We start from the raw sequence: 19025 nt of genomic DNA, 5'->3' as shown, positions 1-19025 counted from the left end.
AGTGTGGAAAGGTGTAAGAGAGAAAGATATACAACCTTTGCCATCATCATTGGGTTGGTTCGCACACATACAGACTTAACTTATCCTCCACGAGTCCCAAGGAGCTAGAGAGAGAGAGAGAAACAGGGCATGAGCTTCAGTCACCCCCCTAAGGTTTCCAGGAATCTTCACTTACCATCTAGTCCAACGTAATGCAACACATCCAAATCAGACACCGCTCTAAACTAATAGGCTGTTTACCTGTATTGAATCAGCCCCAACACAAACCAACTCTACACTGAACCAATCTCAGGATAAAAAGCATCAATAACAGAGGATCCTCTGACATACACTAACTCTCTACAACTGCCCTGAACCAACCTTGACAGACACTTGTCACGTTATCTTATCACTGGCTGAGAATTACATGCTGTTTAAGTGCACTCTTGAAGGAGACATCCCTCTCTTCACAATTTTGCAGGTTGTGAGGCAGTAACCAATAGAGTAACCTTACCCCAGACTTAAATCTCTTACAAGTTCCTGAAATTCAGAGTTTGTATAATTAGTAATGTTAGAGTCAAGTGTCAGTGAAAACTCCAAACCTCAAGAACTCTGGTTCATCTCCACTTCCTCCCTTATATACCTCAAATGTGCCAAAGACACTTTTACCCAATCAATCCTGAGCACCTGGGACCCCTCTCTGTGATCCCAAATATTCACCTTATTTTGATTAGTCCTTTACTACCTCACAACCTGCACTGAACCAACTTGGACACAAACTGATGATCGACAAGTGCTCCAAACCATCTGTCGCATAAACTGACGCTCAACCAGTAAACTGAACCTACCTGGACAGACACTGGGTCTGGGCAAACAAAACCAACCTTCACACAGCTATTCGAGATTACCCAAAACCAAGCAAATTCACTGTCTAATCCAAAGATTATAATAGATACCATCAAATCTGATTTTACACCATCTAACAAAAGTGTGTAACTTCAATCTCTGATATTCCTACAATCTATGTAGATGAATTAAACCCTTGACCCAAACTGTGAGCTCAACACATTAATCCAGCAAGATCTCCTCCATCCTGTCCCTCTCAAACCCCAGTCTCTTTTATTAACGACTTCTAATCTCAACCTCCACTGCGAACCAGAGTTAAGACTCATATGTTTGGATGTCAGACATCCTGCATGAAGTCCACACAGTGTTGCCAAACCTCTGGAGTGTGGAATGGTGCAGGAAAGAACGATATACAACCTTTGCCATCATTACAGGGTTCCCACTAGTACAGACTTAACTTACTTACCCTCCTTGAATCCCAAGGTGCTAGAGAGAGAAACAGGGCATTGGTTTCAGTCGACAGTTTTTGGTTCTCATTAGTACAGACTTGGCTTCCTGTGACAATAATCATAGCCTTGCATTTGATATAGCGCTTATCATGTCTGACGTCTCAAAGCACTTCACAGAATGGACCATAAAGCGAATCGACTATTTATTTGTGGGGAAACGCAGCAGCCAATTGCGCACAGCAGCGTCCCATAAACAGTCGTGGATAGAAAATGACCAATTTATTATTGTTTTGTTTTTTGGAATGATTATTATTAGGCGTGTGGAGTAAGGAAACTTATCCAAGATTTCACCCTGCTTGGAATTGAACCCAGGTGTCTCACTTGCAAGTCGAGCGCTCTAACCACTGAACTACAGGATTCCACCGAGCAACTGAGCTCAGCCCATTAATTACTTACATCTCCCACGGTTTTTAGCTGCATCTCATCTCCAAACAGTTCCTAGTTGGACATCTTTGACCAAAATCTAGATGATGATTTAAACACTAACACTGCAAAATAATAATTCTACATAACGATTCTGTCATCATCATCATCTCTGAGACGAGTTAGACAATAAAAAGAAAAGCCAGACTGTTCAAGAGTTGTTTACAATCTCCATTAATTAGATGGATGGCAACAAGGTCTTTAAAGTTCAAAGGTGAGAAAACAAAAAAGTGATAAATAACTGAGTTTCTCCAGAAAGATAAACAGTTTAAGAAAAAAAAACAAAAAAGCCAACAAAAACACCATTGGGCATATAGGCAAGTGAGGAGAGTTACCCCAATAAGTGTCTGTGATAAATACACATAATATAAAAATAAAACAAGTTAAAAACAAAGTCATCTTAAAGGGTCTAATGTAGTAGTCATTACAGAGACCTGTCTACAAGCCAGAAATTACTGGGAGCTAAATATTCCAGGCTGTGAGATCTTCAGAAAGGATAAGGAAATTGGGAAAGGAGGAAGAGCAATATGGATAATACTCAAGTACACCAGTAGATAGAAAGGACTTTAGTAAAGGTGATCAGGCTGTGGAAACACTATGGGTAGAATTAAGGAACAGCAAAGGAGGGAAGACTCTGGTAGGAGTTGTCTACAGACTAGACAGAAACAAAACTGCAATTGGTTTTGAGATAAATTACACAATAAAAGGAGAAGCCAAACTGGCCAAGAGTTGCTCACAATTGACATGGAGAGCAGGTGGACAGTGGTAATGTCTCTGAAGCTCACAGGACTGACAACACCCAAGGTTTGGACAACTTCCCTTCACAAACATTACTGACAATTTACAGCCCACCAGAAGGATTCTCACAAATACAGACTTACCTGATATAGTCCATAGAGAGACCGGCCTGAGCCAAGCTCCACCACACGCAAACTGACCATGTCACTGTTCTGAACCACAAGCCTCCAACAACTCATCTGCTCTCTCTAAGCTAATAAGGTGACTCCTTCCTCCAATGGTTTGACTGAGCTCAGCCTCTAGGTTAAATACCCAAAGGTTCAGGTTTGACATGTGGCCAATGAGCGAATCACATTCCTCACGAGGTCCAGTTGAAGGGAACGTCCTCCCTTCACAGCTGGAAACAGTCAGTATCATCACATGGGCTGTTGGCTTTTGGATGGTCCAGAGAATTCACAGGGTTTATATTCATTACTTTACAGCATTCACACTTTCCTAGAATTTCCTATTGAATACTTCAATAGGATAATCCTGGAGGCGAAGAACAACCCCAGGCTACTGTTTTCCACCACAACCCGACTCCTCCGTCCCCCCCGCCACCCCGCGCAGGTCATCTCCTCCAATCTTCACTGCGAGGAGATGCTGGATTTCCTTGAATCCAAGATCAAGGGAATCCGCTCCGCGGTCACTTCCCCTCCAACTTCCACCCACCACCCACCCCTTCCCTCCCACACTCCGACTCCTACCCATCCTCCCCTACACACCTTCGTACCCGTTTCCCCACCCTCTGTCACTGAACTCATCCTATCCCTAAAACCAACCACCTGCTCCCTTGACCCCATCCCCACTCCACTCCTTATCTCCCAGCTCCACTTTCTTGTCCCACATATCACTGACATCATCAACCTGTCCCTCTCCTCTGGCTCTGTCCCCATTCCATTAAAAACTGCCATCATCACGCCCACCCTGAAAAAATCCTCCCTTGATGCGTCGCAGCTATCAAGCTACCGGCCCATCTCCAACCTCCCCTTTCTCTCCAAGGTCTTGGAAAGAGTTGTCGCCTCCCAACTGCGCTCTTTCCTTTCCACCCATTCACTTTTCGAACCCCTTCAGTCAGGTTTCCGTGCTGCCCATAGCACAGAAACTGCCCTGGTCAAGGTCACCAATGATATCCTGACCATCTGTGACCAGGGCTCCCTCTGTCTCCTCGTCCTCCTTGACCTATCGGCAGCATTCGATACGGTCGACCACGCTATCCTACTCCACCGCTTGTCCTCCCACCTCAACCTTCAAGGCACTGTCCTTGAATGGTTTAGGTCGTACCTTTCTCACCGTCTTCACTTTGTCTCGACGAATGGCTTCTCCTCCACCCCCCGTACTGTCTCATGTAGTGTCCCTCAGGGCTCTGTCCTTGGTCCCCTCCTCTTCACCCTCTATATGCTCACCCTTGGTGACATCATCCGCAGACATGGAGTTAACTTCCACATGTATGCGGATGACACCCAACTCTACCTTTCCTCCTCTACTCTCAACTCCACGACCACTGATGTCCTGACAGCTGTCTGTCCGACATCGAGTCCTGGACGAGAGACAACTTTCTTCAGCTCAACGTGCGAAAAACCGAGGCCCTCCTGATTGGCTCACGTCAGCGCCTCCGCACCTCAGGCGCTGACACCATCAGCATCCAAGGCTGCACTCTCCACCTCTCAAAGCCAGTCAGGAACCTCGGCGTTTTGTTCGACCCTGAGCTGTCCTTTCTCCCTCACATCCGCACCACAACTGGCACCGCCTTCCATCACCTCCGGAACATCGCCAGACTACGGCACTACCTCACCCCTCACGCGGCTGAAACCCTGGTTCACGCCTTTGTCACCTCAAGGCTGGACTACGGGAACTCTCTCCTCGCCGGCCTTCCCGCCACCTCCCTCCACACTGCAGGTCATTCAGAACTCTGCAGCTCGTGTACTGTCCCGCACCAGGCTTCGGGACCACATCACTCCCACCCTCGCTCGCCTCCACTGGCTCCCCATCCCCCAGAGGATTGATTTCAAGATCCTCATCCTCACCTACAAGGCCATTCACGGCCTTGCTCCCTCCTACCTCTCCAACCTACTATCCCCCTACCTACCTGCCCGTACCCTCCGTTCCTCTGGCTCCGGTCTGCTCCACGTCCCCCGCCCCAACCGCCCTACCATCGGTGGTCGGGCCTTCAGCCTCTCAGCCCCCAGGCTCTGGAACTCCATCCCCCAGTGCCTTCGCCGCTTCCTCCCTTTCCTCCTTCAAGGCCGGTCTCAAAACCTTTCTCTTTGACCGAGCCTTCAGCTCCCCTCTCGACTCTCTTCCCCCTCCTCGCTCCCTCCCTTCCCTCCCCTCACCCTGACCATTTCCCCCCTCCTCGCTCCCTCCCTTCCCTCCCCTCACCCTGACCATTTCCCCGCTGCTCGGGTCATGACCCAACTGTGCAGCGCCTTGGGACGTCCTCCTGACGTGAAAGGCGCTTTATAAATGGAATCTTGTTGTTGTTGTTGTTCAGAGACACCATCAAACACACCATCAAATCAGATCACAAACACTAATAGGTGTGAGAGAGAAGGAGAAAGATTGCAATAGAGAGGTGTGATAGAGAGGAGAAAGTTTGTGATCGAGAGAAGCAATATTCTGATAGAAAGTGTGATAGAGAGGAGAAAGATTGCGATAGAGGAGCCCCCGGAGCTCTTGGAGGGGGCGTCTGTGTGTGTGTGGGGGGGAGGAGGGACTGTGTGTGTGTGTCTGTGTGGGGGGGCTGTGCGTGTGTGTGAGGGGGGTGAGGAGGTCTGTGTGTGTGGGGGGGGGCTGTGCATGTGAGTGGGGCGGTCTACAACCCACATGCCCCATACACCTTCGCTCCTGCCTTTAAGAGGGCGACGACCTCGCTTTACAACAACAACAAGATTCCATTTATAAAGCGCCTTTCACGTCAGGAGGACGTCCCAAGGCGCTGCACAGTTGGGTCATGACCCGAGCAGGGGGGAAATGGTCAGGGTGAGGGGAGGGAAGGGAGGGAGCGAGGAGGGGGGAAATGGTCAGGGTGAGGGGAGGGAAAGGAGGGAGCGAGGAGGGGGGAAATGGTCAGGGTGAGGGGAGGGAAGGGAGGGAGCGAGGAGGGGGGAAATGGTCAGGGTGAGGGGAGGGAAGGGAGGGAGCGAGGAGGGGGGAAATGGTCAGGGTGAGGGGAGGGAAGGGAGGGAGCGAGGAGGAGGAAGAGAGTCGAGAGTGGAGCTGAAGGCTCGGTCAAAGAGAAAGGTTTTGAGACCGGCCTTGAAGGAGGAAAGGGAGGAAGAGGCGAAGACAATGGGGGATGGAGTTCCAGAGCCTCGGGGCTGAGAGGCTGAAGGCCCGACCACCGATGGTAGGGCGATTGGGGCGGGGGACGTGGAGCAGACCGGAGCCAGAGGAACGGAGGGTACGGGCAGGTAGGTAGGGGGATCGTAGGTTGGAGAGGTAGGAGGGAGCAAGGCCGTGAATGGCCTTGTAGGTGAGGATGAGGATCTTGAAATCAATCCTCTGGGGGATGGGGAGCCAGTGGAGGCGAGCGAGGGTGGGAGTGATGTGGTCCCGAAGCCTGGTGCGGGACAGTACATGAGCTGCAGAGTTCTGAATGACCTGCAGCTTGTGGAGGGAGGTGGCGGGAAGGCCGGCGAGGAGAGAGTTCCCATAGTCCAGTTAAAAATCAAAACCCAAAGTTAATGCAAAACTGTATTCATATCATCGATAAAAATGCAAACATTGGAGTTTAATAAATTATTGCACTTTAAACCCCAGGGGATTTAGGGCTTTTAAACCCGTTTCCCGTGTTTTACCCGGAGAGCGGGTTATTAATTAAACACAAAGTCAATGGCAAAGCCGATGGATATGATTGGGATTAATGTAGAATTAGGAACATTTTGCACCGGTTTTCGGGGTCAATTTACGGCCTTTCCTCAATTTTTTTTGACACGTATCAAGATTTCAAAAATGTAATAATTTCACGCTGACGCGAGAGGTGTTTTTTTTTAACCGCAAAAAATAATTTAAACGAAGATGTTTTATTATTGTGTTTTTATTCTTACCGGAGGATGAGGCGTCACCGGGGAAGGCGCGAGGCCTCGAACCCCGGCCCCGAGTCTGGGTGGGGCCGGGTAGGGGGGGGAGCGTCTGCACATGCGCGCCGGGGCGGCTGAGCAACAACTTTATTCCACTCCGATTTATAAACGCCTGAAGCAGTTCAGAAGCCCCGGCCACCCCGAGCCGGCCCCGGCCACCCTGACAACCCCGAGGCAACCCCGACCACCCCGAGCCGGCCCCGGCCACCCCGAGCCGGCCCCGGCCACCCCGAGCCGGCACCGGCCACCCCGAACGCAACTAAAAGCAATTTAGTGTCTTTGGAAAGAGGAAACTGGGTCACAGTGCATGTAATATGGAAACAGGTTCACGATGTTAGAAGCATCCTGTTTGCACTGGTGAGAATTAATGGTGCAGTTTGGGTTCTGTTCCACCTTCTCGCTGACTGGCAGCTGTTCATGATGGATAGTGGAGGAATGTGCTACAGTTAGCAGAATTAAACTGGACAATTAAAGCAGCCTTAGGGAATATGGCAGGGAAGGTTCTGCTTGTTCTGACAGTGATGGTTATGCTTCTTCTGGCAGTGTCGAGCACTGGTCGTTACATTAACCCGTGGATGACTGAGGGGTGTCTAACATGTGGATTAAATTTAGAAATGTGTAATATATTAAGTGGGAGTTGGCCACAATTGTTGACAGTCTCTGCTGACATACAATATACACAGTCAATTCACTATACTGGACATCAACAACAATTACGAAAATCAGTATATCACAAGCAGTCGCAAATTGAGTGACTACATTTTTTTGGGATGGATTTTTGAAAGCGACCAATTGACGGTCCCACAGGCTAAGACGATGTGGAATTTTCGACTCCAGTGTACGGTGAGTTAATTGGCTGGCGTTCGGGAGTTTGGAATTTATATCTTCGGATGCAAATGTGGGTTAGCTGTTGTCTCTTTAATGAAGTCAAGCTGCCAGTTTGTGACTCCCATCTCGTTTCAGGAATTGGATTCTCTGTTAGTCAGTTTGAGAGCAGCAGCCCACATCTGCCTTTTTCTTAGGAAAACTCACACTGCATTGTTGTGGGAATAGGTGATAAATATGGATGAGGCAGGAAATAGCACTGTGTGATATATGAAATGACAGGCTGCCTCTCTCAACTACGTGCACTAACCACTTTGGGTAAAGGTAGGGATGGCTGAAAAGGTGTCAATTTGGTACAGTTTGATTCAGTGATGGTAACATCATGTTACACCCATTGCATTTGCAAATTTAGCTGAATTACAAGACGGTTGTCGAGTCTTTTGCCGCTGAATCTTTCTGTTTTTTTTCTCAACTATTCTCACAGGCTGCCATTAAACAAGAACAAAGCAATTTAAGTTTATACTTTTGGAAGGTTGTGGGTTCAAGCCCCACGTCAGGACTTAGAAACACAAAGTCTAAGATAATCCTCCAGTTCCTCTGACTCTCTTTCTCTCAGTGTCCTGGTTATTCACTCTGTTTGTGGGACATTGCTGTGCGCAAATTGGCTTCAGCGTTCACACACAAAGTATCCAATCACTTTGCAATATATCCTGTGAAGCACTGTGGGACACCTTAACAAGAAAAGTCTTGTCCAGCCTGTGCCTAGCAAGCTGAGGAAGCAGGGCTCATCCCTTAGGATGCGGGAGAGTGCACATTCCATTCCAATACTTGGGCAATTTCCATGTGTAGGTTGGATGCTTTAGTGCCACTTTAGTACCACCTGAATAGGCAGATGGAAGATCAGTTTAGTTTGGATTATTTTTGGTCGGTCAAGCACAGTGATCGCTGACCAAAAATATGATTATGTAGCATTTGTTAAACTCTCATTAAGGCGTAACCCTCAACCTCACCCGCCCTGCCAACCCCCCACCCACACACACTCTCTCTCCATCTGTCTGTAAATCAAACCTATAAAGCCTTCCTGTCATCTCCCTTTACTCTCTCGGCTGCTCAACCCCACCCTGTGAACCTCCGGTGGGTTACCTTATGTGAAGGGATATCTTTAACATCCACTTGAACAGGGCACAGGGTGGGGAGTTCTGCAGGGCCCTGTATCCCTATGCTGTTATTATTCTTTGATAAACTGAGCTCTCTGTCTGTGCCTATTCCTGGAAGCAGAGTTTCTCTCTCCGTGTCCAATCCCCCAGATAAAATTAGTCACTCATTCTATGGCTGTTCATGGCGATGTTGCTGTGTGCAAATTGGTTTCTACATTCACATACAAAACACAGTTGCAGAAACCCTGTGAATTGCTTTCAGTTGTGAAAGGCTCCTCATCAAATGCATGGTTTGTTATTATTTTTATTGTTATTTCACTCACACACGTCAAGCCTTCAGTGAGATCAAATGCCTTGAACGTGGGGCTTTGTGTCGGTCACATCTTTGACAGCGAGTGATCCCGGCAGAGAGGGCCCCACCTGCAGTCTCCGGCTGACAATAGCTCTAGGAAGACGAGAGCCAGGGCAGTGAATGGAGAGGAAGCAAATCGCAGTGACTTGCAGCCCTTTAATATGCTGTGGGTATGTTAGCCAGGTCAGTGCAGTTTATACTGACCCTTGCTCTCTGTGTGGATGTGCTTTTGACTGGCAGCCCTTTAACATTCAGGATTGTTGCCTCTGCCGCCCGTGATTGTTGCCGCGATCGTTGCCTTAGTCAGTGAACTGGTGACCAGCGGATTGCGAGCTTTACCAGGGCCAATAGAAATTGGGGAAATATTTGCCAAAAAAAGTACCTTATCACATCGTTGAGACGTCTCAAAGTGCTTCACAGAATATACTGTAAAGTGTAGTAACTGCGTTTCGTGGGAAAATGTAGCAGCCAATTTTCACGATTGACATCATGGGAAACTCAAGATTGATAACATCAATTTGACACGGTCCCTTCATGTCGTGAGGATGTTTCAAACTGATTCACGGGGTCCTAATGTAAGATCCTAGTGTGGTGACTGTGTGTTTTGTGGGTGGACAAGGGCAGCTAATTTGCGCAAAGTGGCCCACAAACAGTTGTGAATTGAGTGACCAGAATTGAGTGACCAAATTATTATACCATTATCTTATTGTGTCGTCCATTAATATTCAAAAAACACATGAAAACATTTTTCAAAGACTTTTCGATGGGTCTTATTACAAGAGAAGAACAATATTGGAGAGATGTTCATTAATTTCAAGGACACGTTATGTTTGCTGAAAATTAACATAGAAATAGAGACATAAGGATTTTCACACAGGAGGTAATTAAGCCCATCGTGTCTGTGTTGATGTTTCTTTCTTCTGTTTGATATAAAATTAGTTTTTTAAGCTAATCTCCTCTCCTCACACTTTATGCCATCAAGCATTTGACACAGCCACTTTCACATCGGGAGGATGTCTCAAAACATTTCATAGGATCCTACTGTAAAGTGCAGTGACTGTGTGTATTGTGGGCCAATGTTGGCAGCTAATTTGCTCACAGCGACGTACCACAAATAGCCATGAAGTGAGTGACTGATTTTATCTAGGGGATTGTCGGCCAGGGAGAGAAAAACTCACTTCTCTTTTTGAATAGCATTGCGGGATTTTAGCATACATCTGAACAGGGCACAGACGAGGAACTTAGTTTAACATCTCATCCGAAGGACGGCATCTCCAATAATCCAGTGCTCTCTCCCTCCAGCACTACACTGGAGCATCAGCTTAGACTTGTGAGTCCAGAGTCCCTAATGTGGGGTCTTCAACCCACTACTTGTGCACCGACATTATTCCTCAACTAAAACAAGGAACTCTGTAAAGCTACCGCAAATGTTACCCCATCTTTGTAATACAATCAGGATTTAGTTTAAATCAATTTGATGAGCCCTAGTATGACCATTTCAATGGAGTATTTATAGTGCAGAAGTGCCACAGCTAAAATTAACTCTGGGCTACAATGCTGTGGAATTCACCCTGTTTCCACTTTGAGTTGCATTCACATGCAGTTGTTTGAAAGTACCATCTGGGTTTATTCTGACCTCCAGACATTAGCAATCTAGAAGATCAGGAATGTATAACTTGTATTGCTGGTCTGTATGAATAGAATGAACCCTTAGCCCACCCACAGTCTGAGAAATTGGTGCGTGGGGCAACCAGAGTGGTTTTAAAGCACTACCTTTGTGGAGTCCTGTAGCTCAGTGGTTAGAGCACTCGCTTTTGCAAGTGAGAGACCTGAGTTCAATTCCAGGCAGAGGGCGAAACCTTGGGCAAGTTTCCTTACTCCACACAGAGCCTAATAATAATCCCTCCAAAAACCAAAAACAATAATAAATTGGTCATTTTCAATCTACGACTGTTTGTGGGATATTGCTATGCGCAATTGGCTGCCGCGTTCGCCCACAAATATACCGTCAATTCACTTTACAGTGTGTTCTGTGAAGCGCTTTGGGATGTCCTCCCGACGTGAAAAGCGCTATATCAAATGCAAGGATTATTATTATTATTATTACAATCCGCTATCAGGATTATTTACCTCTGCATTCGGGATGTCGTGGGTGTAAGTTTGTCGCTGCATTTGCCTCACTAATCGACCTTGTTTGAAAAGGAATTAGTTTAAATGAAAGGCACCAGATAAACGTAAATTACAATGTCTCTGTTACATATAATCCTTAGTCAGATTCACCTTCAACTGATCATACACACAGTCAACACACCCATAAACACACAGTCAACAAACACACACACAACAAAGCACAACTCACCCATAAACATACATACTGTCAAGACCACACCCAAAAACACATACCCAAACACGCGCACACTCATATACACACACAGTCAACACATAGATACCACATATTCACGCAGAACTCACATGCACAAAACACATACACATGCTCACACACAGAAGCACACAGTTCCCAGAACTCTCTCTGACATACACATTCAGACAATTCCCAGATAATTCAACGGAGGTTTAATTGGCACTATTGCTAACGTGTCTAAGAACAAGAAGAGAGTGTGGGGTGGAAACAGGACGTATCAGGCTGTGAAGCGGAGACCAGCCCGGATGATTGGGACATGAGGGACTCTTGACACGTCTGCGGGTGGATGTGATTTGATGGATCGGATCAATAAGAAGCAGCAATCGCTGTCATTCACTTGCTCTGCACAGAGAGCACAGGGACTCTTTACAGTACATTCCCAGCCACATGTTAGGCCAGAGAATGTGAGAGGCCGTGAAGTCTGAGCTTCCGCTCAGTGCCTTCTCCACTCACACTGCGCACATCACCATCACCCTGAACTCTCAGCAATTCACCCGTCGCTGTTTGGTAAAAAGACCAATTTGTTACATTTTGTGAAAGATCCAAGCAAGAAAAACAATCCTAACTATAACCCCCTCTTCTCTCATCAAAGTGGAACGCCATGTCTACATCGTTTAACATTGTTTTGCTGTTAATGACCTAACACGTTGTTCAAGCCACCCCCACCCTCCAATACCATGTCAGGACTTTGAGCTTACAGTCTAGGCTGACACTCCAGCACAACGCTGGGGGAAGCAACACATTGTCAGAGACGCATTATCTCGTCCTTTGGATGAGACATGAAAACTGAACTCACCATCTGTGCCCTGTTCTGGTGAACTTTAAAGATCCTGCGTTGCTTTGGAAAGCAGCAGAGAATTTCACTCTCTTCCCTGGTGTCCTGCCCAACAATACCGTGGAATAAAATCAGTTGCTCACTTCACAGCTGTTTGTCGGATGATGCTGTGGGCAAATTAGCTGCCACCTTCACTTACAAGACACAGTCACTACACTTTACAGTGAGGTTCAGTGAAGCACTTTGAGACTTCCTCCCAAAGTGAAAGATGCTGTATTAAATACAAGGATTATTATTAAGATTATATTTTCTCTGTCTTTTTCTCTCTCCCCCTATTTCTTTCTCTCACTCTCCTATTTTCTTTCCCTCTCTCGTTCTTTCAAACACAGTGAAAGGGTTAACAGCGCCAGGCTCCTCAGTGAGCAGTCTTCAATCTGTTTATTATGGAATTATTTGCTCAAAATAATCCGGTGACCTGCCAGGTTTTATTTTGCCTTGCAGATTGGGAGGATATAATGAGATTCAATGAGCATAATAAATAAGATTATCTGGGGTTCGATATCAGTGAAAATCTGCCTCGTCTCAAGCTCCTCGGCTGACAGCTCCAGGGCTCCACACGTTATCTCTAACTTCACTACATTCCTTCAGCCCAATACATGAAAGATCTCAAACCGCCAGTGAGTTCCTCTATCCTAACCCACGTTCCCACCATCAGCATGCTGCCTTTAACCGCCAACGCCCTGAACCACTGGAACTTGCTGCCTCTACCCGTCCGCCTCACCCTTATCTATCTCCTCCTCTCCCAGTACATCCTCTTCCTCTCTCGGGGTCTGACCCCCTGCTGTGCTGGCTTCTGAAACGCGATTCTGCGTGATGGGCATTGTGTAAATGTCAGGCTCCTCCATTTACTCCATTGTATCTGAATCATTGACAAATCTACAATGGTGCCAGCGGTGTGTGTGTGTGTAGGTGTGTGCGTATGTCTATGGGTCCCTGCGTGAAATGGTAGATAAGGAGTGAGGTTTAACGTCTCATCCAAAGGATAGCGCCTCTGACAATGCAGCGCTCCCCCAACACTGCATTCGAGCATCAACCTGGGCTGCGAGCTCAAAGCCCTGATATGTGGGATCGAACCCATAGCCTTTCTGACACTGAGCCAAGAGAGAAAGAGAGAGATAAATTAGATGAAAGAGGACTTGTGGAGTCCTGTAGCTCAGTGGTTAGAGCACTCGCTTTGCAAGCGAGAGACCTGAGTTCAATTCCAGGCAGAGGGCGAAACCTTGGGTAAATTTCCTTACTCCACACAGAGCCTAATAATAATCCCTCCAAAACCAAAAACAATAATAAATTGGTCATTTTCAATCCACGACTGTTTGTGGGACATTGCTGTGTGCAATTGGCTGCCGCGTTCGCCCACAAATATACAGTCAATTCACTTTACAGTGTGTTCTGTGAAGCGCTTTGGGACGTCCTCCCGACGTGAAAAGCGCTATATCAAATGCAAGGATTATTATTATTATTATTATAAAGGAAGGGGAGGAGGAATATATCAGGCAGAGGAGAATGGAATGAGCGGTGTTAAGAAACGCAGATAAAAATAAATTAGTGGCTGGGAGCAGAGATTAGAATAATTATAAAATGTTTTACGCTAATATAAGCGTAAGGAACAAGTGTGAACTTTGTGAATGGAATACACAGGTGGATTTAATCAGCTTTATACAGACGAGGTGAAAGCTGGCGCCTGGGATCTGAGTTTGTACGTGGAAGGCTTCAGATGTTAGGAAGCTAGGACAGAGAAATGGGGAAAAGTAGAAACACGCAGTCACTACTCTTCATAGCAATAATCCTGGGAAGTGCTTCACAGGATATATTGTAAAGTGTAATGATTGTGCGTTTTTTGTGGATGAAGCACGACACCTGATTTGCGCACAACGACGTCCCACAAACAGCCATGGAGTGAGTGATCTATTTTATTTAAAGGGATTGTCGGCCAGGACACTGGTTAGAGAGAGAAACTTACTTCTCTTTTCCAACAGTCCCGCGGGTGAAATGGGGAGCTCGGGATTAACGTCTGGAACAAAGCCATTTAGAACACTATAAAATAGGCATCCCCAAGCAGAGTCAATAATCGGTAATCGATATGAAGTTAGAGAGAGGAAAGAATTGAGCCAGGTCTAACACGCACATTTGAGGAGACAGAAAATGACAATTAGCTCAAGTTTAATAACCTTAAAGCTTTTCTGACAGCAGATAAGAAATCCCGTCCGTCTATTGAAAAGCTCTATGTGTCATCTCAAGGAGCCTGGATTTACTCTTCATATCTCGCAGCATACTACTCTATGGATTAAAGCACTCACTCCTGTCAATTGTGTGTCAGCCTGGCTCGGTCGGTAGCGCTCTCATCTCTGAGAAGGAAGGTTGTGGGTTCAACCCTCACATTGGAAGGCTGATGCTCCATTGCTGTGCCGGGGGTCGGGGGGGAACGCTTTGTTGTCAGAAGCCCCGTCCTTTGGATGGGATGTTAAACCGAGGTCCTGACTGCCTGTTCAGGTGGATGTTAAACATCCTGCAACGCTATTGGAAAAGAGGAGAGAGTTTCTCTCTCCCGGTGTCCTGGCCAACAATCCACTAAATAAAATCACCCACTCATTTCATGGCTATTTGCTGGATGTTGCTGTGCACAAATTAGCTGCCAGGTTTGTATTTTGTCTGTGTGTGAGGGCGAAGGCCTCAGGGGTGAGGAGGGAAAAGGAAGAAACCAAACTAAATCTAATGGCTGTAGGATGGTGAATGAGATAATAACCCTTACAAATCCCTCACCATGTTTAAGCGTATCCAAACCAAACTGAGAATTCCTTGCATTCCACCTACACATGGAATTGTTGGAATGGAATGTGCTCTCTCTCTCTCCTTCCCTGGAGGGACGCATCCTGCTTACCTAATTCCAGAAAATATTAGGCTCAGGTTGGCAAGAGCCAAAGCTCGGGGGTTCCAGATTGTGTGTTGGGGTAACTGATGGGAGTCTAACCAGTTAAACTTGCTTAGCTTGCCATTGAGAGTGTTGTCAGGCAAGCTTTCCCGCTGCTTGCCCAGCTAGGACCATCCTACCCGTTAAGACTGGCTTGAAGGGTAAACAGGAAATGTGAGAAAGAGTGCTGGTCTGACCCTGGCTGGTGACACTGCCCACAGCGAGCAGGGTGGGGGGGGGGGTAGGGTGAGAGAGGGTTAAGAGCAGCTCAATTGAAGCAGGTGCCCTCTCGGTCGAGACCCCAGAGCGTGAAGTTGCTGGGATAAAAATATCTTATATTTAATTTTTCATTACAGCAATGCGTAAATGAGTCTTGTAGCCAGTGGGACATGATTTTCTATAAATTTATATAGAGCGATTTTTCCAGTTATTACAAAAATCCTGACAGTCTCCACATTGCCCTGCGGGAGCACCATTAACATCTAAATCAGAAATTCTGTTGAGCTGCAAAAACCTGCTTATAGTGCAGCGAGCTGCAGGGGGTGGTGGGGGGGCGTATCAATGACGTAACACAGTACAAAATTACACTTGTAGAGCGCTTTTTACTTCGGGAGGTGGTGGTGGTGGTGTGTGGGGGGCGGGTTGGGATCAGGAAGGGTGGAGGCCAGAGAGGCTAGAAGGTGGCCAAAGGCCTGGTCGAAGAGGAGGGTCTTGAGGAGTCCCTTGAAGGAGGTAAGGGAGGGAGCAAAGGGAATGTGGGATGGAGGTCCAGAGGGTGGGGGCAGAGAGGCTGAAGGTCCGACTGCCGATGGTGGAGTGGTCCGGGACATTGAGCAGGGCGGCGCCTGCTGAGTGGAGGGAGCTGACAGGCTGTTGGATAGGTAGGAGGGGGGAAGGCCATGGAGGGCCTTAAAGGTGAGGCCAAGGATTTTGAACTCGATCCTCTGAGGGATGGGGAGCCAGTGGAGTCGGGCGAAAGAAGGTGTGATGGTTCACAGAGCCTGGTGCAGGAGAGAACACGAGTTGCAGAGTCTGGATGATCTGCAGCTTGTGGAGAGATGAGAAGGCCGACAAGGAGGGTATTGGCATAGTCGAGCCTGGATGTAATGAAGGCATGTATGAGAGTTTCGGCAGCCTGAGTGTTGAGGCAGTGGCAGAGCTGGGCGATGTTGTGAAGGTGGGGGAAGGCAGGGCAGATTATGGCACGGATACGGGGGAGAAAGGATGGTTGAGGGTCGAACAAAACGCCTAGGTTCCTGACTCGCTTGGTGAGGTAGAGTGCGCATCCATGGATGCTGATGCTGCCAGTGCCTGAGGTGTGAAGACGCTGGCGTGAACCAATCAATCTTGATGACGTTCAACTGTAGAAAACTGGCTCTCATCCAGGACTTGATGTCTGTCGGGACATCAGTGGTCCTGGAGTCGAGGGTGGAGGCAGAGGCACTATACCAAATGCAAATATTATTATTATGATTGTTACTATACACATTAGCCACCAGGTGGCACTATTGCTTCACAGCTCACCAGAATTGGAGACAGAGCGATATAAGATTTCTGATGTGTCCCTCTCCCCTTCCCCCCGCACTATAAGAAGCGGTTCAGTTTGAGGGATGCTGAGACCTGTAATCCTGAAAAATCTGCGGCAAAACAGCCATGAAGTGAATAACCAATTTTACTCTGGGAGTTGTTGGCCAGGCTCATCTCCTATGTTAGTGATTTTGAGCTCAGTCCAGGCTGATGCTCCAATGCAGTGCTGGGGGTTGTCAGAGACGCCGTCCTTTGGACGAAAGGTTTAGCTGAGCTCCCCATCTGTGCCCCGTTCAGGCGTATGTTAAAGACCCTGCGGTGCTAATCAAAAAAGAGAAGGGAGTTTGTCTCTCGTGTCCTGGCCGACAATCTCCCAGATAAAATTGCTCGTTCACTTCACGGCTATTTGTGGGGACGTTGCTGTGTGCAAATCGCCCTGAATGACGTACAAAACACACAGTCACTACACCTTACAGTAAATTCTGTGAAGCGCTTTGAGGCGTCCTCCTGATCTGAAAAGTGAGGTATCAGATGTTGGCGATTGTGATTATTAATAGAGACAGAGAGTGCAAAGGGTTAAAATAATCAGAAATTTCCTCAAGACATAACCCAGTGCGAGGCGAGGGATTCACTGAATGAAAAGTGAGTGGGCGATAATCACAAACTAATCTCTGGCTGCTCTGAGGATCTGTGTGTATCCTGCATCACAGGAGGCTGAGAGCCAGAGGCAGGCAACATGCAACACAATGTTAACAAGGGAGCTGACAGCATTGGCACAGGTTTCATTCTTTCTGAAAATATTCCAGCCCAGGCCCCAGCCCAACCCCGCTGCCGCGTTTTGGCTACAAAATACAGTCACTCCACTTTATAATGTATACTGCAAAGCATTTTGAGACGTCTCAACAATGTAATAAGGTGCTACATCAAATGCAAGGGTTGTTATTATTATATGATGTTGTGCACAAATGTGCCTCCGTGTTTCACCCACAAAAAATAGTCACTAAACTTTGCGCTAATATCTGTGAAGTACTTTGGGACATCTTCCTGATGTGAAAGGTGATGTGTCAAATAAATTAATTATAATTTATTATTGTTAATAAGTGAGTCACTTTGTCCAGGATTTCACTGTGAAGTGTAGTGACTGTGTGCTTTTTGACATCCAAACAGACAGATTACATTTACACAGCGCCTTTCACGTCGGGATTTGGACCCGAGCTGCAGGTCAGTATCAGGAGGGGGTGGAGGGCAGGGAGGGTAGGGGTAGGAGGGTGATCGAAGGCGCGGTGAAAGAGGAGGTTTTGAGACATGCCTTGAAGGAGGCAATGGAGAGGGCGAGGCAACGGGGCTGTGGGATGGAGCTCCAGAGGGTGGGGGCAGAGAGGCTGAAAGCCTGACTACCAGCGGTGGTAGTGGTGGGGGGCAGAGCAGGGAACATGAAGACAACAACTTGCTCAGTTGTTCTCTGTATCCAGTACATAGTTTGGGCTTGACATATGCAAGCGACTGGCAGGATGGTGGAAGGTGAACTGGAATGACCTTCGAGTTCTTTCGTCTAGAAATTCTTGTTCTCTAAATCTCATGTCAAAATTTGCTTTTAAATGCCTACATTCAGCGCCTCTGCCCTACTTCCTCAGCAAATCATTTCTCAGCCTGAAAACCTACCAAAAGAAGACATTCCTCCAAACCTCTTCGGGACAAGTTTCACCTCGGCTCCAGCTGCCGGCTCCGCTCGCGGGGATTAAATCATTTATGGCCGAATGTCAATTGCATTTCTGTTCCCGCAGTGGAAACACACGCTGAGGTTTGTACGTTGGCTGGGCTGTGAGAGAGTGGAGAGAGACAGTGCCTGGTGAGTGGCTCAGTCTCTTGCACTCACTCTCCCCTTGGAGTCAGAAATGCTAAACCTCACTCGCTGTCTGTGCCCTGTTCAGGTGGATGTTAAAGATCCCACGGTGCTGTTGAAAAAGAGAAGTTTCTCATGTTTAGTTTTTATCAATAAAGTGAAAAAAATGTAGGTTGGCTGTAAAATGTACCTCAATAGCACCAATCAACTCCCTGCAATCAGCTGCATAATTTTCAAATTGCCCTGCAAATTTTGGCAAATATTTCCACTTTTCTATCGGCCCAAGTCCTTACACACAGATAACTGTGTCCTGACGGGACAGTAGTTGAATGTCGGTGAGCATTGCAATCACATTAGAGGAGACAGACAGATCCTCATTAACCTTTGTGTCTGAAAGGTCAATGCTGTGTCGTGTGACTAGAAATGGAATAGCCAATAGAAAGTCCAATTCAGACAATTACAATTTCTGTCTTGTTTCGCTCTGACCAGAAATCAAACCCAGGTCCTCTTGTTTGCGAGGCGAGTGCTTTAACCACTACA

This window comes from Callorhinchus milii, unplaced genomic scaffold, assembly GCF_018977255.1.
Source record: "Callorhinchus milii isolate IMCB2004 unplaced genomic scaffold, IMCB_Cmil_1.0 Scaffold29, whole genome shotgun sequence".
In the NCBI taxonomy this organism is placed as follows: Eukaryota; Metazoa; Chordata; class Chondrichthyes; order Chimaeriformes; family Callorhinchidae; genus Callorhinchus; species Callorhinchus milii.
The sequence above is the reverse complement of the archived record's forward strand: the minus strand, read 5'-3'. Positions refer to the sequence as shown.